Genomic DNA, 27,068 nt, shown 5'->3' on the forward strand with positions numbered 1-27,068 from the left:
TTTGTTGTTCTTGTTGTTTTTGCACTCAATGTAGCTATTGCTCAATGACTAATGGCATTGACTGTTGATTGAGCGTAAAAATTGAAGATAGTGTGAGAGGCAGCAATTAGTAAGCGGCTTGACGAGGGTCCTTGCGGTTCTTACGCAGCAGCGTCACAGCGAAAAAGCGACTTATTAGAAATTATTTATGAGCGAGAAAAAAAAAATTATTTTTTTCATTTTTTCACCTGCAATAATAAAGGCGAAATTAAAAAACGTTTAAAGATTACCTTGTGATTAAGTACTTAAAGCAATATAAGTAGATTTAAGGCACACAGACACACATACACAATGAGATCTCGATATCGGTCTGCTTGTGGGCAGCAAGCGTTTGCTTTTCTATAGAAAAAATGCTGGCTTGCCACTGTGAAGGACCTTCAGCGCTTTTAGCTCTTATATGTATGTGTATTCACAAATGATTGCATAGCTTTAGGCGCGTAGGCGTTTTAAGTGCGCTAAAGTACTCGCATAGGTGTTGCGGCGCCTGTGAGCGCTACACATAGTTGTTGCGTTTAAGGCTTTAAGCATGACGCTCAATATAAGATTTATTGTTATATATTTTTGTTGTACTTTTATTTCTCCTCTGTGGCTTTATGTGTGGCTTATCCTGCTGCAGCGATAAAATGTTTTTTGGTTTTTTTATATTATTATTTTTTTTTGTTGTTATATGACAATGCACTGCTTTGTGCTTTGTTTCTATATCTACAAATATATATATACGTATATTTATTTATATCCGAAAGCAATTCACTGATTTATTTACATTTCTCTTTATCGACGTTTTTTTTTAATAATTTTTCCGTTATTATTGTTTTGTTTGCGTAATTGAAAACAAATTTACACGCCAACGAGTAGATGAGCAATGTAATTACAACAACAAAGTAAATATGTACATACCCGGTATGTAAGTGTGTGCAATAAAATGAAAGACAAAAGGAAATGTGCTTAAAGGATATATTTTATGTTTCGAGTGACAACAGGATATGCGGTAAAAAGAGACTATAATGGTACTTAAGTCATACATATATACATATTTCTCATGCATACACATTCCACATATACATTTATACCTTCTTATATATCCATACATACATCTCTTGTCTGTAAGTTTCTCTCGACCGCCAGAAGGCACGACGAATGTAAGTAAAAGTGCAAGACACAATAACCAAGTAATATAAAATATTACAAATACTCATGTTGACATGTTGAAAAATTGCGAAAAAGTGCAAAAGCAAATAATAAATAACAAACAAACAAATGCCATTGAAATATTGGTGCGGAAAAGTTAGCCACATAAGCTGCTAAGGTGACCAGATGAAAGAGAATTTGAGATTACGTTGGTTATACAATGGGGAATAAGGATATCAAATAGGTATTAAGCTAGTTCCTCGCAAGAGTGTATTTCTTTTAATAATTCTTAGAAGAAAATAAAAATTGTTTTTTCATTTTGGTTTAAAAGCCGTATGAACTTTATGAGCTGGTTAGGTTAGGTTATTTTAGGTACGAAGGCTGTTTCCTTAAAAAAAAAGGAAACACACTTAGACAACAGTCCTTTGTGATGCCATAAAATTCAATCCTATTCTATATCTATTTCGCGGGCGTAACCAAAAAAGTGGGATCCAAAAAACTTTTGCGCTAGATTTCACAAAGGCGGAACATTCCAAAATGAAAGGATTCTCATTCTCTTTCAAACAGCTTCTGCAGCTAGCATCCAGTAAAATTTGATCGCGTGAATCCCGATGGGATAAAGTCCACTTAGAACTCCTATGACTAAGGAATGTTTGACCTTGCTGAGCGCGAAGAGTTCCCTTGACCTCTTGCGATTTACTTTAGGTGGGTCGCACTTAAGTAACCGGAACAAACTCTAATTTTTATCCGCCAATGTACAATTAACTCCACAATTGTGTGACTCAGCACTGATTTTACTTCGACAAAAAATTTTAAATTATACTTTTAAGAATCTCTTCGGACACAGCTCGGTTGCTAAGGGCAGTCTGACAGGTATCGACTATCTGGTCCCATTCTACAACTGGGAAAGAGGGTTCATGGTAAACATGGAAAAGGATGGTTGGCGCAAGGGCACCGTAACTACACGCAACACCTTAAATATCTATACGGATGACTCTAAAATGGATAAGGGAGTAGATGCAGGAATATACTGTCCGGAATTAGGCATAAGACAACCGTTCAAACTGCCGAACCACTGCAGTATATTCCAAGCAGAGGTCTTTGCTCACAAGACCAATACTCTAAAATTAACATCTACGTAGACAGCCAAGCGGCAATTAAGGCAGTAACCTCGTGTCGAATATCGGCCAAAAGTGTCCTGAGCAGCAGGGCAGCAGTGGTGAGGGTCGCCAGAAATATGAGGCTACACTTATACTAGGTGCCAGGCCATAAAGGCATCGAGGGCAACGAAATCGTAGACGGGATTGCCAAGAGTGGTGTACAGCTGTCACCCGGAAACATGATCAACATCGGTAAACCCATGCACATTCAATACGATGACATAGACAGGTGCATGGCAAGAAAAATTTTATCTCGCTGGAAGGATCTACCGGGGTGTAAAACTGCAAAGGCCATGTGCAAAGCGGTAGATAAAAAATATACAAGATTCCTACTGGAGCTCGATAGAAAGGGCTGTAGGACCATGGTTGGCATTCTTACCGGTCACTGCCTTGTAGCGGCACATGCCTATAAAATGGGGTTGTCAGATCGGTCAGGGTGGGGCAGTAATCCCCCTAGTACGATAAGTTAGAGGAGATATCGTCAGTGAAGGCTCATAAACTATTAAAATTCACGACAGGCGCAGGCATCCTGAACGATGACTACTACTCAGGGAACACGTAAAGGCACTCCATTCTGGTATCGCAAAGGACCATCACTGGTCTATGCGTGGCCTGCAGGCCTACCAGACCAACCTAACCTAACCTTTAAGAATATTTACCGACAAGACAAAATATAATTCTTAATCAGGATGTAATCGTTCCACAAATGAATGAAGATGAATTCCAGTCTTCTTTTCGAAATTATTGAAATAAGTTTAAGTATTCGTATTTCTTATGCGAAGTACAAAATTAATAAATAAAAAGAAGGAGAAATAACCAAACCGTTGACTATTTGTTCAAATAAGTTAGGATTTAATATTTAAGAAACAAAATACTATTATTAAGGCTAGTCACGAGCTTATTATGGAGGGTGTATCAACTTACTCGATATACGATCCATTAATTAACGAAGGCGACGCTTGGTAACCCTTGTGTTTATTTCTTAATATAATTCTAAAGAAGGTGCTAAACGTCAAACATTTTATAGCGGAGACCCAGCGAAGATCTTCCAACTGCTTTAACTTTCAGCGCTTTATTCCACTATCAATCTCTTAAGCTTAGTATTTACCGAAAGCGACAATTACTAAAATAATTGATATGAAACTTCAGCTTAAAACATGAAGTAGCTATCTTCAATTAGAATAACCTTGGAGAGTAGTGAATCGAACATAAAACAAATCAAATCATAAATCAAAATAAAATAAAATAAATCTTTTATTTAATTCAACTGGATAACATTGTTGCAACATTCATAAAAGTATGTTTTTGACAAGAGACAGCGGACACAGAAGTGACAAATCAAAGATATTTTAGCAAGGTACTTGCTCAACTCTCTTGAGGAAGAAATATGTTGAGATATGGATTCTGACTCTAATTTATATATAACTTGAGTTATTTTTTCAGGTTACTCATATTTATAAAGAAGAATCATTAAAGCATTAGAAGCAACTTGGACCAATAACTAGGAAAATAATTGTATATATCACACAGAAAAATATATTGATAATTTTGTAGAAATCTGTTTAGTGGACCTTGTTTATTTTCTTCTATGAGAAAAACAGTTTTTAATGAACAATATAGGGTTCTAAAGGTAAAAAGTCTTATGCTGAGACCATCGGATCGTTACTTGATTAAAAAATATTCTGACTTCTGATCAAGTTACAATAAAAAGCATAAGGTTTATTAATGTAATCTCTAAAAATACATGTCTATTTAAAATATGTCTCCTTTTTTCCCAAGTTCAGCCGTTTTTAATAATTTCTAGTAAATTTTATTCATATTCAATTTACATTCCATCAAACACCCACAATCTTCCTTCGATCCTGTCATAGCCACAACCCACATTGCAGTGAACACTCTAACAAAACTAATGTTGCTTATCAATTTCCGTGCCAACAGACTATAATTAAGTTATTAAAGTGAATTGCCGAAAGTGTTGAAACTGTTATATAACTGTCACATTACCAACATCAAAATTAATTTGATTATTTTGCGAAAATTGTTTTGTGAAAGTGTGATAACACACAGCGCTGCAAATGAGAGAAAAACGAAAATTTCACACACAAATCTCGGGGGTGGCTAATGAGTTTTGCATGCCAAAGCACAGACATTTTACTTATTCATATGAGAGAGGGTATAAATACATATATTTGTATGTCAGTGTATATTGTCGGCAGCTGGTCACCTCACGCAGCTTGTATGCAGCAGACGCACGCTGATCGCATGATGCTGAATGTGGGCAGGCGTTGACAGCATATCAAAGTGGCAAGAATCTTATAACGCTTATATGCGAAAAAGTGTGTGTTGTATGTGAGTGTATATTAATAAATGCTTCAAGCACAGCAACTGTAGCTTGAACCAACAGTGTGACACCTTCGCCAGCGGGCTTGATTATACATATTACGGGCATGAAGTGCAAGCAACGACAAAACGACGCAACGAAGGACCATAGCGGACAGCAGTAAGGTCAAAAGGAGCAATGCAGCACAGAAGGACGCATATGCAAGCGACATACGGCTATTTGTGAGTTTGTGTGTGACACACAGAGATTGCGCAAGTGATAACTATTGTCATTGTTGACTTTGGTGTTGGATAACGCTACGGAAGTATATGTGTAAATAAAGAGCAGGCATGTGCACAGAAATGCGCCTTGTGTCTTTGTGTGTGTGTGCGAGGAGGGGTCAAGTGCGAAAGTGCAGTGTCTCAAGTGACGTGCGCGGTGAGTGAATTACAGAAGATGCACGAGAAACACACACACACACTGAACTTAAATATACAAACATAATTGCATATGGCGTGCTTTTGAGAGAGTGTTTGTTTGAGTGTGTATGTGAGTGCTTTTGAGCATGTCAGTACATAACCTATAACTATTTGTATGGCATTTAAGTCAAACCACTGCAGTCAGCTGCTTAGGTTAGTTAGTTACTTCGACGTTAAAGACAAGTTCTGAGTGTGTACGAGATGTGTTCAAAAAATAACGGGAATTTTCGTTTTTGTTGAAAAAAAAAAAATATTTATTCGCCTAAATTAATGTTATCGCCTTTAAAATTGTCTCCATTCGATATTATATACTTATGCCAATCGTCCAATCGTCCAAATACTCCTCAAACTCGATAAACTTTTGGCTCTTTCAGCGATTTCTCGTATGTTTGTAAACGTAAAGGGCCGTCGTTCTGTTTATATGGAATATGGAAAATAAATTAAAAAAAAATGAAAATGGAGATCTGGACTCTCCAAATCCATGAAAATTTAAATTTTTAAATTCCCGCTTTTTTTTGAACACATCTTGTATATGTATGCCGTAAGTCGTGTGTGGCAAGACGCAGTGTTGCCTATATCCACTTGTAGTTGAAAACTAATACAAGAAGGATATCACAGCAGAAGCATGTATCGCTTGATATTCGCTACAACAACAAACAAAGTATGTTAGCAAGAATATAGTAGAGGAAGCGAAGCCGGGGAATGTCGAAAAAATGCAACGCATAGCAGTAATTTCAAGGGCGTTATGAGAGCGACGGCAAGACGAACGCATTGACAATGACATGAGTGGTTAGTAGTGTTTGCTGATGTTGCTCAAAAGCTACGCGAACTATGTAACTCACTTGAGGGTACAGACACACATACATACTCACAAACATACATTCAACCATATTCCAAGTGCGTATAAGTTCACTTTCCTGCATTCATATGTTGCCACACTAATGAAAAATGATAAATGACGGACAATGAATTCACGTCGTTCGCACAAGTGCTGAGTAGATTTGCTGGGTCGGCGGGGTCCTTGCCTTACACGCTAGCAGGGCAGGGTGTAACGTTTCGAGTGGAGTTTGAATTATTTGCTGTACTTAAATTGAGTGTTTGAATGGTTAAATTGAAATGATTTTGTCGGTTGTATGTGTGCGCGTGCGTTACACATGGGGCCAATTGTAATGAAATAATAATACTTCGAGGTATAAAAGCGGTTTTGTGTGTAAGGGTTGATAGCTATTTCCCTTTGGCCAAATGGTTATTTTATGTGTTGCATGATGAAAGAGTTTAAATGCGTTACAGTTACATTTTACACACTTTTGAGATGTAGGGGGTCCAAAAAGAGAATAATGTAAAGAGAAAATAATGAAATGCATAAAAATTTAAAACAAGTAAAAATATAACAAAAATTTATTAATATTAATTGGGAAAGATAAATAATAAAGTTTTTAATGTAATAAATTAAGAAGTTGTCTGAGTCGCTTAAATTAATATTTGGAGGATGGAGTCATATGTAGAAGTTCACGTAAGTGAGGAAAGTTTCTGACTGCCATTCACTTGGGAGTGGCCAGGAACGATTCTTTTACATGTGGCTCAAGCAGCTCACAACTTCCGGTCTTAGACCAAGTATCCTCTGGGTAGCCAACAGACATCCGTCTGGAAGCGAGCTAAAGTGAGAAGGCGAATCCCGCTTATGCGGTTGTGCGTAGGGCTTGGGACCCACCACATAAAAACGAATAACCAGTGAATAAGAAACACAGGCCTCGGATGAGAAACCCCCCTTTTGATGACGACCACGGCAAACGTATAAAGGACTATGATTTAAGGGCATGCACCTGGAATGTCCGGACCCTTAATTGGGAAGGTGCCTCTGCCCAGCTGGTTGATGTCCTCGTAAGAGTAAAGGCTGACATCACCGCAATCCAAGAAATGTGATGGACGGGACAAGGACGGAAGAAGGTGGGTCCTTGTGACATCTACTACAGCGGCCATATAAAGGAGCGCAAATTCGGTGTGGGATTCGTGGTGGGAGAGAGACTCCGTCGTCGAGTCCTGGCATTCACTCCGGTGGATGAACGTCTAGCCACAATCCGCATCAAAGCGAGGTTCTTCAACATATCGCTGATTTGCGCCCACGCCCCGACGGAAGAGAAGGACGATGTGACCAAAGATACCTTCTATGAGCGCCTAGAACGTACCTATGAGCGCTGCCCCCGCCACGATGTCAAAATCGTGCTTGGCGATTTCAACGCTAGGGTGGGTAAAGAAGGTGTCTTTGGCACAACAGTCGGAAAATTCAGCCTCCATGACGAAACATCACCAAACGGTCTGAGGCTGATCGACTTCGCCGGGGCCCGAAATATGGTCATCTGTAGCACTAGATTCCAGCATAAGAAAATCCATCAAGCTACTTGGCTGTCCCCGGATCGAATCACTCGCAACCAGATCGATCATGTTGTGATAGATGGACGACATGTCTCCAGTGTTTTTGATGTGCGTACGCTTCGTGGTCCCAACATCGACTCGGACCACTATCTTGTAGCAGCTAAGATACGCACCCGCCTCTGTGTAGAAAAGCGCACACGTCAACAAACACAAGGAAGGTTCGACATCGAGAAGCTGCAATCACAACCGACAGCCGAACGATTTTCTACTCGACTTGCACTCCTGCTCTCTGAGAGCACTCATCAGCATCTCGGTATAAGGGAGCTGTGGGACGGCATATCAAACTCCTTACGTACAGCTGCAACCGAAACCATTGGCTTTCGGAAAAGCCAAAAAAACAGCTGGTATGATGAGGATTGTCGTCTCGCAGTGGAGAGAAAACAGACTGCCTACCTCGCAATGTTGCGATCGACCGCAACACGAGCGGGATGGGAAAGATACCGAGAGCTGAAGAGGGAAGCGAGACGCATTTGCAGAAAAAGAAAGAAAGAGGCAGAAATGCGTGAGTATGAAGAGCTTGACAAGCTGGCCGACAGGGGTAATGCTCGAAAATTTTACGAAAAGATCCGGCGACTAACTGAAGGTTTCAAGACCGGAGCACACTCCTGTAGGACCCCCAGCGGTGATCTAGTGGTTGATGACCAGAGTATACTGTGTTTGTGGAGGGAACACTTCTCCAGCCTGCTGAATGGCAGTGAAAGTACAACACCAGGAGATGGCGAACCCGATTCCCCAATCGACGACGATGGAACAGATGTTCCATTGCCCGACCGTGAAGAAATTAGAATAGCAATTACCCGCTTGAAGAACAACAAGGCGGCGGGGGCCGATGGATTGCCGGCCGAGCTATTCAAATACGGCGGCGAAGAGCTGATAAGGTGCATGCATCAGCTTCTTTGCGAAATATGGTCGGAAGAAAGCATGCCCGACGATTGGAATCTCAGTGTACTCTGCCCAATCCACAAAAAGGGAGACCCCACAATCTGCGCCAATTACCGTGGGATAAGCCTCCTTAACATCGCTTATAAGGTTCTATCGAGCGTACTGTGTGAAAGACTAAAACCCACCGTCAACAAACTGATTGGACCTTATCAGTGTGGCTTTAGACCTGGAAAATCAACAACTGACCAGATATTCACCATGCGCCAAATCTTGGAGAAGACCCGTGAAAAAAGGATCGACACACACCATCTATTTGTCGACTTTAAAGCTGCTTTCGGCAGCACGAAAAGGAGCTGCCTTTATGCCGCGATGTCTGAATTTGGTATCCCCGCAAAACTAATACGGCTGTGTAAGTTGACGTTGAGCAACACCAAAAGCTCCGTCAGGATCGGGAAGGACCTCTCCGAGCCGTTCGATACCAAACGAGGTTTCAGACAAGGTGACTCGCTATCGTGCGACTTCTTTAACTTGATGCTGGAGAAAATTATAAGAGCTGCAGAGCTAAATAGAGAAGGTACAATCTTCTACAAGAGTGTACAGCTCCTGGCGTACGCCGATGATATTGATATCATCGGAAACAACACCCGCGCCGTTAGTTCTGCTTTTTCCCGCCTGGATAAGGAAGCGAAGCGAATGGGTCTGGTGGTGAACGAGGACAAGACGAAATATCTCCTGTCATCAAACAAACAGTCAGCGCATTCGCGTCTTGGCTCCCACGTCACTGTTGACAGTCATAACTTTGAAGTTGTAGATAATTTCGTATACCTAGGAACCAACATTAACACCGATAATAATGTCAGCCTTGAAATCCAACGCAGAATCACTCTTGCCAACAGGTGCTACTATGGACTGAGTAGGCAATTGAAAAGTAAAGTCCTCTCTCGACGAACAAAAACTAAACTCTACAAGTCCCTCATCATTCCCGTCCTACTTTATGGTGCAGAAGCGTGGACGGTGTCAACATCCGATGAGACGGCACTAGGAGTTTTCGAGAGAAAGGTTTTGCGGAAGATTTACGGTCCCTTAAACATTGGCAACGGCGAATACCGCAGAAGATGGAATGATGAGCTGTATGTGTTGTTCGACGACATAGACATAGTCCAGCGAATAAAAAGACAGCGGCTACGCTGGCTGGGTCATGTTGTTCGAATGGATGAAAGTGCCCCAGCTCTGAAAGTTTTCGATGCAGTACCCGCTGGTGGAAGCCGAGGAAGAGGGAGACCTCCACTCCGGTGGAAGGACCAGGTGGAGAAGGACCTGTCTTCACTTGGTATTACCAATTGCGCCAAACCGCCAAAAGGAGAGATGCGTGGCGCACTGTTGTGGACTCGGCTATAACCGCGTAAGCGGTTTCTACGCCAGTTAAGAAGAAGAAGAATTAAAATATTTTGTTCTATATTATATTTTATATATTAACGCTTCAGATAACCCCCTAATTAGAACAATTACCACATTTTTACTATTTTGTAAAAGAAAAAAATTTAAAATCATAAATTAAGCGGCTGTCTGATACTATAAAATTCTTAACTTAACTTTATAAAAACAAAAACAGTATTCAAATATGTATAAAAGATCAATATTTACTAATTGACTAAATTAGTAATTGAAAATTGACTAAATTAGTAGTAACTAATTGAATAAATTAGAAGTTGGTAGTTGACTAAATTAGTTGTGGCTAATTAACTAAATTAGTAGAGACTGAGGTTATTTAAATCCGAGTACAAAGGTAATCATGATTGCATGCATGCATACATATGTAGGTCAGAAAGTATGGTTCAATTAATTTAAATGAATAGTTAATTGAACCAAAATTTAGTCCCTTAGTTGAATAAATTGAACTATTAGCCTAATAGCCTTTTTACACAGGATCTAATTGATCGGTTATCGAGTAGTCGGTAGTATAAAAGGCAAAAAAGGGTTTCTCACTAAGAATTTTGATTGAACAATAAATTTGGTTGTCTAAAAACGCTATAAAGAATAAGTCAATTAATTCATTACAACCTAATTGAGTAATTAATTGAATCAACATATGAACAAGTTAATTAAATACTTAGTATATTTTTATTGAAAAGTGAATTGAATTAAAGATTTTAAAATGTTTGTGAATTAAGCGAATAATTAAGCAATTAAGCGAAGATTAGAATACATGGTATGAATCATATTTGCGTTCACAGTTAGCTATATCACATTATAGACCTGTTGCCTTACATTAGTATAAATATTTTTCTATTATCTCATAAAAACCGAAATTTGTTGAGACTCGAAATTTATTTTTGCTAAATTATTTATTTATACTCTAATTATTTTTAAATACTACTATTAGACTAGATTTCCGAAAAAAATACTAAACACTTCATAAAAAGCATTGACTAAAACCAAATTTTTATTTAATTATTTTTAACTAAATACTTATACAGCAAATATATCAACGGTTATTCCAAGTACTCACACAAGTATCTAAATACTTATAGTATATTTAAGCAGTTGATAAGCTTTAAAGTTTTATCTTATCTACAAATAATTTAAGAGATACAAACATTTTAGTGGATTAAATAAGTCGATGACTTAATTGAAGGTGATTCAATGTTTTCTGGTATTAATTTGTAAACATTCTTAAGATAAGTGCACTTAAGTACCTGAAGGATGATAAGAAAAATACATAGATACACTTACGTTGTAGTGTTTTATGTTTTATGAAGTTTGTTTATATAATGTAAAAACTACATAAATAGACTCTTTATAATTATAGGCAATTGTTAAAAAAAGATTTTGTGGACGTGGATAGATTTTTACTGTCAAGAAATATTATTGAAATTTTTTAATATTCCTGTATATGTAGTAAATATCCATCTAAAATTTCTTGTTTTCTAAATATATCATTACTTGTATTAAAAATCAGGTCCGAAATTTCAAAATCATTATCTCAATTACAATGTCTCAATATCTTCTTGAATGTACAAGGAAAAAATACATTTAAAATTATTTTCTAAAACCTAACTCCGAGTTCCATCAAATACTAATTGCTTGGGCAAGTATAATGCCCGGTTTACATTATGTCAAATTTAATGACGATAAATTGACAATTATACAATTTCCATTTAATGTTATAATTGACAGGCACAAATTTGAATATTTCAACAGATTGCTATTTTGACTCGGAAATGTTATCATAAATTGTTAGAGAAATGAAATAAACCACATTTTCATTAGTATGACTAATATTGTCATTAAATTTGACAAATGAAAATCTCACAAAAAGCTTACTTTATGGTCTTAAATATAGAAATTGAACGCTTGAACCATGTTAGAAGTAATCAGTGGCAACAAAACAGTTGACAAAGCCAACAGACCTTTCATGCTCTGTGATATACTCGTATCTGATTTGTGGAAAAATTACGCGCATTAGCTTCGAGGACTTATAGAACATATATGTATTTTTATTATGAAAATATTTCAGGAATACAGTTAAGATTTGGCTGAATTTATAACACCGGATTTGAAGTGATTCAAAAGAATAATTGATAAAAGAAGAAGACACCGAAATGAAAGGACTCTGAAAAGGACTCTATACGCTCCAGATTCGTTTGGGTCGAACATTACTTTTTTTAGAAACAATTTTTATACTCTCGCAACAAATGTCGCTAAAGAGAGTATTATAGTTTTGTCCACATAACGGTTGTTTGTAAGTCCTAAAACTAAACGAGTTAGATATAGGGTTACCAGGGTGACGAGTAAAGTTCAAATCCGGATGTCTGTCTGTCCGTCCGTCTGTCCGTCCGTGCACGCTGTAACTTGAGTAAAAATTAAGATATCTTAATGAAACTTGGAACACGTATTCCTTGGCACCATAAGAAGGTTAAGTTCGAAAATGGGCGGAATCGGACCACTGCCACGCCCACAAAATGACGATAACCAAAAACACATAAATAGCTATAACTAAGCCATAAATTAAGCTATGAAAGCAAAATTTGGTACAAACGATTGTTCTAGGAAGGGGCATATTTGGATGTAATTTTTTTTGAGAAAGTGGGCGCGGCCCCGCCCCCTACTAAGTTTTTTGTACATATCTCGTAAACTACTAAAACTATATAAACGAAACTTTCAGCAGTCGTTTTTTTCAGGTATTTCCTTATATAGTCCAAAAATGGAGGAAATCGGATAATAACCACGCCCTCCTCCCATACAAAGGTTATGTTTAAAACTACTACAAATGCTTTAATTCTGTAAGGAAAACCAACAGAAACTTTAAATTTCATTATAAAGAAGGTACAGAAGTGCTGCACTCAAAATGGTATACAAAATTTTAAATGGGCGTGGTCCCGCCCACTTATGGGTCAAAAACTATATCTCCGAAACTACTCGACCAATTTCAATGAAATTCGGTTTGTAATATTTTCCTTGCATCCCGATGATATGTTATGAAAATAGGCCAAATCGGTTCACAACCACGCCTACTTCCTATATACCAGAACTTTGAAGACGATCTGAATCGTTTACATTACAATATATAAAGTAAGCACTAGTGAAGAAATCGGAACAGAACTTTGCACAAATACTATATTTATAGTGTGGCATCGCCCTTCTAAAAATCGTCGAAATCGGACCATACATTTTCAAGGCCCCATATATCGAACATGAGGACATCAGGGGTTCTAGTTTATTTTTTATCGGAAATATAAGTAAGTCTCTCAGGTATTTTGAAGAAATTCGGAGGAAATATGTTTTTTTTTTTAGTAATATGTCTCCGTGCCTAAAATACGTGAAATCGGGTTATAACTCACATATACATAATATTAGGCTTTCCAACTTACACTGTGTGTTATATTAATGAAATTAAATAAATAAATTGCGAGAGTATAAAATGTTCGGTTACACCCGAACTTAGCCCCTCCTTACTTGTTAATATATAATCTGGATCTTTAAATAAATTTAAACTTACTTACATCCTGTTTTCTTCAGTGAGCTGGTAACACTGGTCAAATTGAATGTTTTTGGTAACTCCTTATTAGCACTAAAAAGAAAAGAAAAAAAAAAACAAAAATAAGATTAAAATTTCGAGCAAATTTTCAGAATTTAATTCAAATAACCTTATTTACTAACTCTTCTCTACTAATTACTATTAACTACACATTTCTCAATGTCGCATTTGCGCAAAGCACTAAATTGCTGCCGACACTAACTAACCACTATTTTAATTAAAATGCATTTTGCAGCAAATCACAAGCAAATTGACTACCCGAAAAATTGTACGCACTACCAAATACATTACCACATGAAAATAAATAGACGACAAAATGACTACCGAAAACCACAACAGCAATACAATAACAAAATGCAAGAGCCGAGCGCAATATTTACTGATAGCCATTGTAAATATTTATTTACAAAACAGAAACAAAAAAAAAATACAGTGGAAGCAAGCAAGTCAAACCGCAACAAGTATTTACAATTGCAAACAATCTGGCAACTATGCACAAAGGGCTTGTGCAGTGAATATATAGATGAGTTTTTGCAGCAACCGACTGAAGTGAATGAAAAGCCGAGTGCAAAAACACATTTGGGTGGTAGAGGAGGTGCTACGCCGAAGGGGGGCGTTTGAGTGAGTGAAGAGCTGTCGAGTAGCGACTGAGTGGGTAAACGAGTGTGAGTTGGCGTAAGCAAGTAATGAGTGTGGTAGGGTGCTTAATTTGTATGCCACTACAAAGTAATGCCTAACAGTATGTGCATAAAGTATGTAACTAATACTGCAGGGTTGCCTTTGGCGTGTGGGCGCAAGTGAGTGGGCGCCTATACCACATATACTATACTATATGTGTATGAGTATGGAAATGACGGCACGCAAAAGCATTTAAATGCATAACCTACTTACTTACAAACAAACACACACATATACACACCTTATATGTATGTAAATATATATGTATATAATGCAAATAAATGGCAATGCATTTTGTGGCAACACACATAAAAATCACTATATGCAACCTTGCACCCACACACCCATACACATATGAGCGCTTTGTAGCCATTAAAGGATAGTGGCTACAAAAAATAATGGCAAGGATAAATTAACAGTATAAGTGGTACGTATTTGTGCCACACACAAAATCATTTACTCGTAAACACTCCAACACACACCCACACACACACTCATGCATACAACAGAATTTGCGCAAATATGCATAGACAAATTGGTGGAGGCGTCACTGTCATGCGACAGTCATTCACCGACAGCAAGGATACAATTGAGTGTGTGTGTGTGTGTGTGTGTGGGAAAAACGAATAACTTGTAGATAAAATAAAAGCTTTGGCAGTGACGAAGTGTTTTCGAATGCGTGTCAAAAAGGATTTGTTTTGCTACGGCATAAACACGTGAGATGATGAAAAAGCGCTGTAAATGAGCTGATACATACATAGTATATACATAAGTAGATGCCTATAAAGGTCTACAAAATGTGAACTGTGTGAGTAATTGTTTTTCTATTTTTATTTATTCTCAATTTCTTCAATTTTTTCAATATTTTTTATATTTTTTCTATACTTATTTTTTTAATTTTTTTTTCTAATTTTTCTCAATTTTTTTTTTATATTTTCCCTCTAGAAGCCGGTGTAATGATTGGCCATAATGTGCCAGCACTTGCAGCAAAGTTGTTGTGGCTGTTTGTTGTAGGTGGCGCATAGTGTTGCTGCTGGCGGCAGAGGTCGCTTGCTTGTTCGCACTGGATTTTGTTGCGTTGACAACCGACGCGTTTGTTGATGGCAGCGACGGCAGCAAACTGTGTGACCCACTTTTTTGCATAGCCAGTCGAAAATAGTCAAATAAATGAGGAAAAATAGAAAAGCAAAAATAACAACAACACCAACAATACTGGGTACAATGAGAACAACTGGTGGAAAGGCGGAAGTGTAGGCAGACGGTGTGTATTGTCGAAGCGGTAGTGCAGAAAGCGAAAACAAACTGTGAATGTACTGTATACAAGCATTAGGGTGGTCGAGATTTTTAAATTATATAAATGAAACATAAAAAGAAAAACCCAATAAAATTTAAAAATAATAATTATAGTGCTAATTTACTTAACTTATTTAAAAATAATTAATAATATGTTTACATATAACGAGATTATCTCCATTTACGAGCTTAACTCGATAATCTGTAATTAAGAAACGAGATTTCCCATACAAAATTCCTCTCTGGATAATCCGAGATTATAAAATAATTTTTATTTTATACAAATAGATTTTCGGTGTTATTCCTAGGTTTATCGATAATATGAAATGTCAAATGAAAATGTAAAAAAAAATGAACGACAGCGAGAGAAATATGTGTAATACAACAGCAAATGCAACACATTTGACAATTGATAATCTCATTTGGCTATATGTAAATGGTTACATTATTGAACAAGCTTAGAACGAGATTATTTTGATATGTAAACATACTATAGGTCTAAAAAAATTGTTATTTGTTTAATTTCAATTTACTAACTCAAATCTGTATTTTTACTAAAAAAAAATTAATAATTGTAGAAAACTTATAAAACAATAATAATTTGCTTCAAAATAAGTTATAAGTTAAAATAAAAAAATTTAATTAAATTTTAGTCATAACAATCAAAAAATAATACAGTTCAATCATGAAAAAAAAATTAATATTTATGAATTTACCGAAAAAAAAAATTGTTCTTGGTTTTCAATATTGAAATTGAATTCTAAAAAAAATTTAAATAATTTATAAGAAACTACCGAAGAAGAGCAGATATACATATGTACATATTTTAAATATTTTAAACAAAAACCTTTTTTTTTTTGAAAATTTCTGAAACTTATTGGAGCCAAAAACAATTTCAGATTCTGTTCAAGTTTTAAAATGTATCAGATGCTTATGTAATTTCACCTTTATAGATTTCAGATGAAATGGTTATTAATATATGGGGCATTCTCTAGAAAAAAAGCCACTTGAAAAAAAAAGTTCTTTATTTTCTTTGGCAATGATATATCTTATAGTACATGTAAAACCTAAAATAAAAAATATGGTTTTAGGTCTGTGTAACGCGGGGTTGCCATATTATAAGGGGCCAAAGTTTTTTGTAAAAAAATTTCGAACCGCCATAACTTTAAAACTAATGAACAAATTTTAAAACACCATGTGACTTTTTTGTACAGAATTTCTCAAACTTTAAAACTGTGTATCGTAAAAATTTTTTAAATTAATATTTCATAGCAAAAAAAGAAAAACAATTTTTTTTTTAATTTTTAACAATTTATGCCCCCTTCGATTTTTTTCGAAAATATCTTAAAATGTTCCTTATTTCATCACCTTTTTACCCCCCAAAGGGAATTTTGGGACAGCAATATTTGTATGAGTTACAAATAAAAAACCAACTCAGAACATGGTGAAAAATCATTGATTTATGCACTATTATTATCAGAATTTAGCGTAACCCAGGATTAACGATGTGGACGTAGCAGACATTTAATCCCATTTTTTTTTTAATATTTTTTTTTTCATTTTTTGTATTTTTCAAATTTTTAATTTAATTGTTAAAAATTAAAAAAAAAATTTTATCTTTTTTTGCTATGAAATATTAATTTTAAAAATTTTTACGATACACAGTTTTAAAGTTTGAGAAATTCTGTACAAAAAAGTCACACAGTCACAAAAATCATCATTAGTTTTAAAGTTATGGCGGTTCGAAATTTTTTTACAAAAAACTTTGGCCCCTTACAGTATGGCAACCCCGCGTTACACAGACCTAAAACCATATGTTTTATTTTAGGTTTTACATGTGCTATAAGATATATCATTGCCAAAGAAAATAAAGAACTTTTTTTTTTCAAGTGGCTTTTTTTCCAGAGAATGCCCCATATGTAGAGTTGTGTTCAAAATAATAATAGTGCGTGTGTTAGAGTCTTATCATTGAAATTGGAAAAGAGACGAAATAAATTATGGACAGATGAAATTAAAGTCGTTCTTTTTGGAGGCACAGGTTCACGACAGCATGTGCATCGTCCACCGAAGACTGAATACAAACCTGGAGGGTCAAAAATATTAGTTTGGGCTTGTCTATTACTTTTATGGTGCTGGGCCCATATATCGTATAAACATTGTTATGGATCAAAATACGTTGATATTTTGAATAACACAATGTTACTTTATACAAGTCGGCTAGCCAAGGAGTTGTTTTGTATCAAAGGCATTAAGGTCATGCCTTGGCCTGCACAATGGTCCGACCTCAATTGCATAGATAACCTATGGGGTGATATCCAGAAAAGCAATAATCGCGAATTTTGGGTAATAGTGGAAGATTATTGGGAAGAAATTCCTAAAACACGTTAAAGGCCTAGTCAACTCTATGCCGCGTCCCTGTAAGGTAGTTTTATATAATAGGGACTTTTCGCCCAAGTATACCATTTCTTTGTAGCTATACATAATTTTTAGATTCACCTATGTTTCAGAAACTTTTTTAAACTAGATGTGAAATGCTACTAATTTTTGTACAACGAATTTTCGAGCTATTTTAGTTTTATTATCGTTAGTGAAAAAATTTGCGGTTTTATATTAATAAAAGCCATAAAATTATGTTTCTGTTATGTTCGTACTCAATTTCAACACAGAAAAAAATTAATTAACTTTTTATAAGAAATTTTCTGCACACCTCACTAAACCATTTTTACGAAGATTTTGATATAAATTTCCATTTTTGCCTATCAAATAATTTATTGCAGTTCTGGCTTTGCCAATCGTCAATCAGTACAATCTTCTTTAATACTGTACGTTGAAATTTCAACAAATAAAATCTCTGCTAATAGCAGTTAGGTAAGCAACTTTCAAATTTTTTCCAAAATAATGCTTAAAAGCTCTTCATTTTACTCAATTTATGAAAATCAGCATTTGAAAATGGTGCTAAAAGAGTATTTAGCACGTCAAAAGAGATACTCAACGTATTTCTTCAGTCTGGAGTTACCTTACAGTTTCTAAATTATAATTAAATTCGTTATGTCCCCATTATTTTAGAATTGGAATAATATCAATTATATTACAACAAAATTTTCGAAATAATTTTCAATTAAATAATTTATATTATTATTTAGATAATATATTTATTTAAATATTTGACATAAATAAATACATCATCTAAACTAAAAAAATTTAATAATACAATTGAAGAGGATTTTTTTTTTAATTCTCCACTCAATAATGACACACCCTAATATCCAAAAAAATCTACATATAGCCGCAAATAAGTTCCTCTAAAATTACACATGCATCCATGCATATGTGCGCTTGTGTAAATTTGTATTTGCCGATGCGCTGATGCAGGTCATAATATGCAAATTCTATTTGGCGAGTAGTAATTTGGTATTCCTGCCTGGCGCAGCACACACGAAAGTATAATTTTTATTTTTGGCGCTTTTCGGCAGCCAACAACGTTGTATAAAGCCGGCGGCGCATGGCGTGCGACATGCACGTAGCACACATGCATGTATGTGTTTGTGTGTGTTTGTGCTATATACATTTCTAAATATTTGCGCCAAACTACGCGCGCATTTGCCAGCATATGAGCGCCAGTCAAGCAGTCAAGCAGGCAAGTGTTTGCGCATACTGCTTATGAAGTCAGCAAGCGTACAGGCTAACACTTGCCGCTAATACGTACATATGTCAGTGTGCTGGTGTGTAGTTGGGTGCTTGAATGAAAGTGTGAAATTGTATTAAATGATCGAAATTATGTGTACGTGATGTATGCAAATTGATTTTAATAGCGAGTAACTAACTATTTTATTTGCATTTGACTTACATATCACTTTTTGCACGTTTAATTTCAATTTGATTTTTTCATTCAAGCAATATTTCATATTTGCTGACTAAATAACGGTAATGTGTGTACACACACCTATATTCATACATATTTGAAAAACTTCTATGTTTACCCACACTCACACGCTGACACACTCAAGCTGGAGTTTAATGCCTTCATATTGATTTATGAATGAACAACTTATTTTTGTTGTTGTTGTTTTTGTCGATTTTGTTGTACGAGTGAGTTTTCGGTGAAAGTTGTGGTAGGTCAAGTGTAGAGCACAGAGAGTTTTGTGCGGCGTTTATTGCGGTTGAAAAGTCGCTGTATGGCATGTACGTTGACTTTTCGATTAAACTTGTCAATAACTGTGTCGACACTCGTAATTTGGATTAGTGTTCCTGTGTGTTTGTTATATAAGCACTTGTGGCACAGTGCTGCTTTTGATATACTGAATTATTTGCTTCAGTGCTGACCAGCTTGCTAAAGTGAGTAGTTGAGTTCGTGTTTTAGTCAGGTTCACTGAACCGTAGTAAATTTTTGCGACTTGTACGTGCTAGGGTTTATATTTTGGGTGTTGCCACGTGTAAATATAAATAAATATTCCAACAACGTATTATATTACTATTGACTCGGGTTGTTTGGGGTACAAAAGTACCACACACACACACAGTCGCTTTTATCAACATAATAAATGCTAATTAAATAGGCAAAATCGTACGATAATTAATAGGGAAGCAATAATTTGTAGATAAATGGCAATATTGTGTTTGTACAGCGATAAACAGCATACGAAATATGGCAAACTAATTAGTATAATAAATAACAATGTTATGGTAAATAGTAGAGAGATTATTAATAGAGGGCAAATATATGTAGATATATACAACTGTTTTCGAATACAGTAGCAATGCTGTGGTGAAAGAGTAAATAGCAAATATGTGCGATGAGAACGAGCTTTCCCTTGCTGAAAGTGAATTGGTCGGAAAAGTATTGGCTTGGAAGTAGTTTATAAACTGAAATTGGAATGAGCCGAAAAGTAAAAGTCAACATTTTTTAGATTAAAAGTGGACTAGTCCGAAAATAACTAGTCTGCTACTAGAATATCTAATTTGAAATTGAATTTAACAGAAAAACACCAGTTTTAAATTAGAATTTTTAGGCCGAAAGTCGGCTAGTCCGACAAACACTAGTTTGGTTATCAACTTTTTTTGGCCTAAAAGTGAACTGGTCGAAAAAAAACTAGTTTACAAATATGATCTCCGTACGGAAAGCGAACCGGTCCAAATACTAGTCTGCAAATAGAATTTCAGAACTGAAAAGGAATTCGTCTGAAAAAGCTAGGATTGGACTAAAATTTAAGAGCACAGGGTGAACTAGACCTAGTTTGAAACTATAATTTTTACACTAAAAGTGAACTGGTTATTAAAGTACTAGTTTACATGTAGCAGTTTCAGAGTTAAGGTAGATTGATCCTAAAAGCACCAGACCTGAACCAATCAAAAAGTCACTATTTTAAAAATTATTTTTTTAAACTTCAAGCAAAATCAGTATTTTATGTTATGTTATACTTGATAAAAAAAAAATTAAGGGGCTATACCAGTGTGACACTTAAAAAAAATCGATTTTTTTTTATATTTTGCTTATTCGATAGTTATGGCGCTAGAGTCGAAACTTTAAACACGTTTTACTCGAAATTGACATCAGAAACTCGACGAGAAATTGACCGATCGACTTCAAATTTAAACTGAGTATTCTTGAATATATTTACTATACAATGACCTATAAAACCAAATTTTTTTTCAGAACTACGCCATTTTGTTAATTTTTGATATTTTTCAATAATCGTAGGTCGTTGTATACCTTCAGCTTTCATGGTCTTTTTGAATGTCTTTGTTTCAGTTACTCATTCGACCGGAACATGTCAGCAGTTTTTTTTCGGCACCTCCGAAGGCAGCACATAACTCCGTTATATTTCAATATTTTTGAAAAAAATATTAAACCTTATTATGTCCAAAAATTTTCAAAACATTCGATCGAGTAATTTCTTTAAAAAAATTCACGAAAATCGCATAATTTTTAATGGGTTACACTGGTATAGCCTCCTAACTTGACCTGACTACTTCAAACTAACTCCTACAAATCGCATACTAAATTTCGCGGTATAAAAATCATTCTAAATCAAAAATCATTTGTTTTAAAGAAAAGCAGTATTAATTATCATCTCTTTAATTAAAACAACGCGGTTTCACATTCTGATAATTTACCGCAAACCAGCTGTAGAAACCACGTGAGAATACCTCAAGAATTTCGCTTATCGTTTCAACAATTAACACTTGTGTGAAATTAATATATATATAAAACGGTATTTATGTGAGTACTAAAATTATATTTACACAATGCATACTTACTATAGAAATAAATTTCCAAATATAGCTCTTGCGATAGTAAATATACATCTACATAAATATATAATATGCACGTTAAACAATTAAATTTGATTATAAAGGCTTGTATATAGTGAAAGCAATTTGTACACTAAAACTTCTTGCCGCAAAATGCTTAAAATTTCAGTGAATTCCAGTGGTTAAAGTATTTTACCAAAGCAAAGACACTCTTTAAAGTCATTTGTGTTTAGTAAAGCGGCATTCTGCTACGCTACAAATGTCTAAGGTAAACCAATTCATCATTTTTGTGTTATGAATGTATATGTATGTATACTGCGAAAGTGTGTGTTGCAAATGTATGCGTTGTTCAAGTTGTTATAGTAGAAGCAGCTAGCTAGCTGTTGTAGTTTAACTAAAACAGCAATTTATATGCATGCTGCATTTTGCATATTTTGTTGAAAAAATGTTTTCATTGCACTTTGAAATGGAAACTATGTATTTTTTATATTTACATTTTTGAATTTTAACGTTTACGTTTAAGTCTTGTCTTTAAGAAATACATAGAATTTTTATATTGTTTGCATAAGCTATTGCTTTTAGAGGAAAATAGAAGGCAATTTAGTTAACAAAAATATGAAAAGAATATTTTTAAACGATAATAAACCGCAATTCCTTTTGAAATAATATTTTTCTTCTCTTTAAAATTTAAGTCTTAATATACAGGAATATTTCATACAAGTATACTGTATAATAGCGAATATAATATCGTACTGCAATATTAATTTCTTAAATTTTTAGTTTAAAAATTAATTTAGACAATCTAAAAATACTACAAACTCATCTTTACAATTTATTAGACTCAAAAAGTCATTATATGGCTTGTTTGGTGAATGTTACGTATACGCCATGTCGGTGAAGTTGTATAAAAACGACGCTTTATAAAAGTGTAAGTTCAAAATTAATATTAATAACCACAATAAGAATAATAAACGTATATTTTATTTAGCCTTTTAATACAATTTAATTCTTCTTAGACGATTTTTACTATGAAATTTTATAATGTTGTTCATACGCCGTGGTTTAGCTATAAACATTTGTGACAGTCGAACAATTCAACTAATTATTTTCGCATATAGTGAAAGAGTAATAAATATATGTATCATTATAAATAAGTGTTTTCTCACACAAAAGAAATTTAAAACCAAACCCATACTGTTTGATAAATATTGGTTATATTAAATGTTTCATATGTTTTATGAGATTGAGGTTAGGGGATATATGAAAAATGTGAAATATAATTAAAGTATTACATTAAACTGGGTGTTAGGTCGTATTTATCTATAAACACTCAAAACATAACTCTTATAAAGTATTATAGGTATAGATTAGATAGAGGTCAGAGGTTACATTGAACTCAAAATACATTAAACTTCATATGATGTTTTGTAAAGGACGTTGGATGCCTTCGTATTCTATAAAGGGGTTAGGTGGGTTTCAGAGGCTGAATACAATGGTCTTTTTACACTTATTTTCGAATCAAACGCAGCCGTTGGCACGTCATCTCCCATGAACGAAGGAAAAAAGAAGATATTGAAATTTGAATTTCTGACGGTATTTAAACTAAAAAACTCACTTTTTTGAAAAAAATTCCGGCATATATTGGCTCGAAAAAAATAGTTATAATAAAAATATAATATATGTGTGCGAAATTTGAACTAAATCGCTTTATAACTTTTTCAGTTATGGTGTCCACCAATGAAAAATTGAAAACTAAATGCGTTTAAAGTTTTACATTCGTACTGACGCGGCCTGATGGGTGCAATCCTTTTGAAGAATATTACTTATTATCTTAGAATATTACTCGGATCGTTTTGATATTTTTGGATAATATTTTAAACATATAGAACGATTTAACAGGACAAAAAATTTTAATATTGAAACCCACCAATGTTTTATATGTTCTATGAGATTGAGGTTAGGCAATTTAGGAAACTTGGAAAACATTTTTTGTATCTATATATATAAAATTAAGTGGCAAAACTTCCTGTTCGCATACTCCTCCTAGTGTTCTGTGCCTTACAATTGCAAATAAGGCATTAGCGCAACTTGGCATAACTGCGCCCAATCGTTCAGCGATTGATATGCTTGACCATGAGCTTCAGCGTGAACAACAATACGATTGCAATGCATTATGTGCTTTCATACAAGCTAACATTACCAAATTGAATATTCAGCAGAAAAATGCTTATGATAAGATTATACGAGCGGTTGACAATAACGCCGGTGGATTCTACTTTCTGGATGCGCCCGGTGGTATAGGGAAAACGTTTCTGATCTCTTTGATTCTTGCTACTATACGGTCACAGCAGAAAATTACGCTGGCAATTGCTTCGTCAGGCATCGCTGCATTCAGCAATTCAGTATATCGAGGAATTCAGCAATGGCAAAAGTTTTGCGAGGAGCTGGAATAGTTCTATGGGATGAGTGCCCAATGGCTAACAAAAAGTCATTAAAAGCTTTCAATAGAACAATGCAAGATGTACGCCAAAAGCAATAACTTTTTTGGGGAGCATTAGTCTTATTATCCGGCGATTTTTGGCAAACTTTGCCAGTCATTCCTCGATCAACTCCTGCCGACGAAATAAACGCATGTTTAAAATCGTCAGTTTTGTGGAGATATGTTCAAAGGCTGACTCTTACCATCAACATGCGAGTCCAATTGCAAAACGATCGATCCGCAGCGGCGTTTTCGAAGCAGTTGTTGGACATTGGCGAAGGCAAAATACCAATCGATGATACCGGTTTGATCACATTGCCGAACAACTTTTGTACACTTTTACAATCGAAAGAAGAATTGATTGGAAGTGTATTTCCGAATATTGTTCAACACTATTTAAGTGAACGCAATATTGGCACCGAAAAATGTACACGTCAACGAAATCAATTTTGCCATTCAAGAAAAACTGCCAGGAGAAGCTAAAACATATACATCGACTGATAGCGTTTTGAATCAAGATGAAATATTCAATTATCCAACTGAATTCTTGAATTCTTTGGATCCCCTCGGTCTGCCACCGCATAGTTTGGTCCTGAAAGTCGGTTCACCCATTATCCTTCTACGAAATCTGAAGCCACCGACTTTGTGTAATGGCACAATACTTTCAGTCAAAAAATTGTGGCCAAATTTGATTGAAGCAACAATACTAAATGGCAAGGCAGCAGGTGAAGTTGTACTCTTACCACGCATTCCCATGATTCCAACGGACATGCCGTTTGAATTTAAGCGCTTGCAGTTCCCAGTACGTCTTGCCTTTGCGATGACCATCAACAAATCGCAAGGGCAAACGTTTCAAGTGTGCGGCGTCAATTTGGAAGAACCGTGCTTCTCCCACGGCCAATTGTTCGTCTCATGCTCGAGAGTGGGAACACCAAGGTGCTTATTCATTTACGCGCCAGGTGGAAAAACCAAAAATGTTGTATACCAATATGTTTTATAAATGTTTTATAAATAAGTAACAGTTTCACAACAATAAATAAAACACAAAGTAAAAACCCTTAAGAGTTTTAATCGATTTCGGTGTAGCGAAGCGCACAGGGTAACAGCTAGTAAAGTATTATAAGTGAATTGAATGGGATTGTGGTTAAATTGGTTTATAAATACATAAAATATCACTTGTTTAAAGTATTATAGGTTAGGTTAGATTGAGATTAGAGGTTAGATTGAATTCAAAATATATGACATTTTTTATGATGTTTTGTAAAGGACGATAGACGCCTTGGTGTTCTATTGAGGTTAAGTTTGATTAAAACAAGAAAAAACGTTAACTTCGGCTGTACCGAAGCTGATATACCCTCCACAGGTGCATTTCTTTTAGTAACTATGTATTTAAGCAAATCTAAAGACGTAAGAAAAAGTAAGTAAAAAAATGAAAACATTTTACTAATTCTTTTTAGCCGGGTTGTTTGCTAGAAACATTAAGGTTATATAGTTAACCGATCTGAACAATTTCTTCGGAGATTATATTATTACCTTAAGCAGTAATCCAAATTTCGTGAAGATATCACGTCAAATGCGAAAATTTTCCATATAAGCCATTGATTCCGATCATTCAGTTTGTATGGCAGCTATATGCTATAGTGAACCGATCTGAACAATTTTTTCGGAGATTAAATTATTTTTATGAACAATAACTCACACCAAATTTCGTGAAGATATGTAGTAAAATGCGGAAGTTTTCCATACAAGCCATTGATTCCGATCATTCAGTTTGTATGGCAGCTATATGCTATAGTGAACCGATCTGAACAATTTTTTCGGAGATTAAATTATTTTTATGAACAATAACTCACACCAAATTTCGTGAAGATATGTAGTAAAATGCGGAAGTTTTCCATATAAGCCATTGATTCCGATCGTTCAGTTTGTATGGCAGCTATATGCTATAGTAAACCGATCTGAACAATTTTTTCGGAGAATATTTATTTCTATGAATATTAACTCACACCAAATTTCGTAAAGATATGTAGTAAAATGCGGAAGCCCTTGATTCCGATCGTTCAGTTTGTATGGAAGCTATATGATATTATGGTCCGACTAAAGGACTAGTTCGTATATATACAGACAGACGGACGGACGGACAGACAGACGGATATGGCTAAATCGACTCAGTTCAACATACTGATCATTTATATATATACTTTATAGGGCCTCAGGCGCTTCCTTCTGGGTGTTACAAACTTCGTGACAAACTTAATATACCCTGTTCAGGAGAGAGATCATTTTTGTGGAGCAGAGTAGGTCAGTTGGTTTCATTTATTTTACACATTTGAGGTTAGGTTACCCTAAAACCAATGATAAATTTCTTAAAAATATTGTGGGTGATTTTATGAGATTTGAGGTTATACTTGATTGAAAATATAAAGAGAGATCATTTTTGTAAGCACCGTAGCTTAATTGTCTTCAGTTGTTATATGATTTTGAGGTAGATCAATTAACATTAAATAGACTAGGGTATTAAATTAGAGGTGATTTGATTTAAAAATTTGTATTATTATTTAAGTCAGCGAAATTTTCAAAATCATAATCATATTATTGACATCGATTTCCTTTTTTATAAAAATTAAACCACTGAATACTGATGTCAAGTATTCACTATAACAAATAATGACCAACAACAATTTTTATTTCAAAGGATGAGGGAGCTTCTTCGGACTAAAAATTTAATTTTGTTCATCAAATTTTTACGCACAGTTGGCTTTTAGTTGTTTCAATTATAGCAAATCTAAATTCTGAAAGCATTCATACTCTTATAATGCAGTTGAAGACAGCTTACTTATGCTCTACTCATCCGATTAAACAACATTCGTATACAATGATTGCCAAG

At 35.1% G+C, this 27,068-nt stretch overlaps 1 protein-coding gene across 9 annotated transcripts in view; it reads right to left on the reverse strand.

Moving 5' to 3' along the window:
- Positions 1–27,068, reverse strand: part of LOC105215175 (protein phosphatase 1 regulatory subunit 16A) — a 111,793-nt gene that overhangs the window by 25,713 nt on the left and 59,012 nt on the right. For 6 of the 9 annotated variants that reach the window (XM_054229670.1, XM_054229669.1, XM_011189001.3 and 3 more), the window contains one exon: positions 13,445–13,512. The gene's annotated coding sequence lies outside the window, so the exon portion shown is untranslated. Of the gene's footprint in view, positions 1–13,440; positions 13,513–27,068 lie in introns of all 9 variants that reach the window. The other 3 variants (XM_011188976.3, XM_054229673.1, XM_054229671.1) reach the window with 1 other exon arrangement.

The sequence above is a fragment of the Zeugodacus cucurbitae genome, chromosome 4 (genome assembly GCF_028554725.1).
Source record: "Zeugodacus cucurbitae isolate PBARC_wt_2022May chromosome 4, idZeuCucr1.2, whole genome shotgun sequence".
Lineage (NCBI taxonomy): Eukaryota > Metazoa > Arthropoda > Insecta > Diptera > Tephritidae > Zeugodacus > Zeugodacus cucurbitae.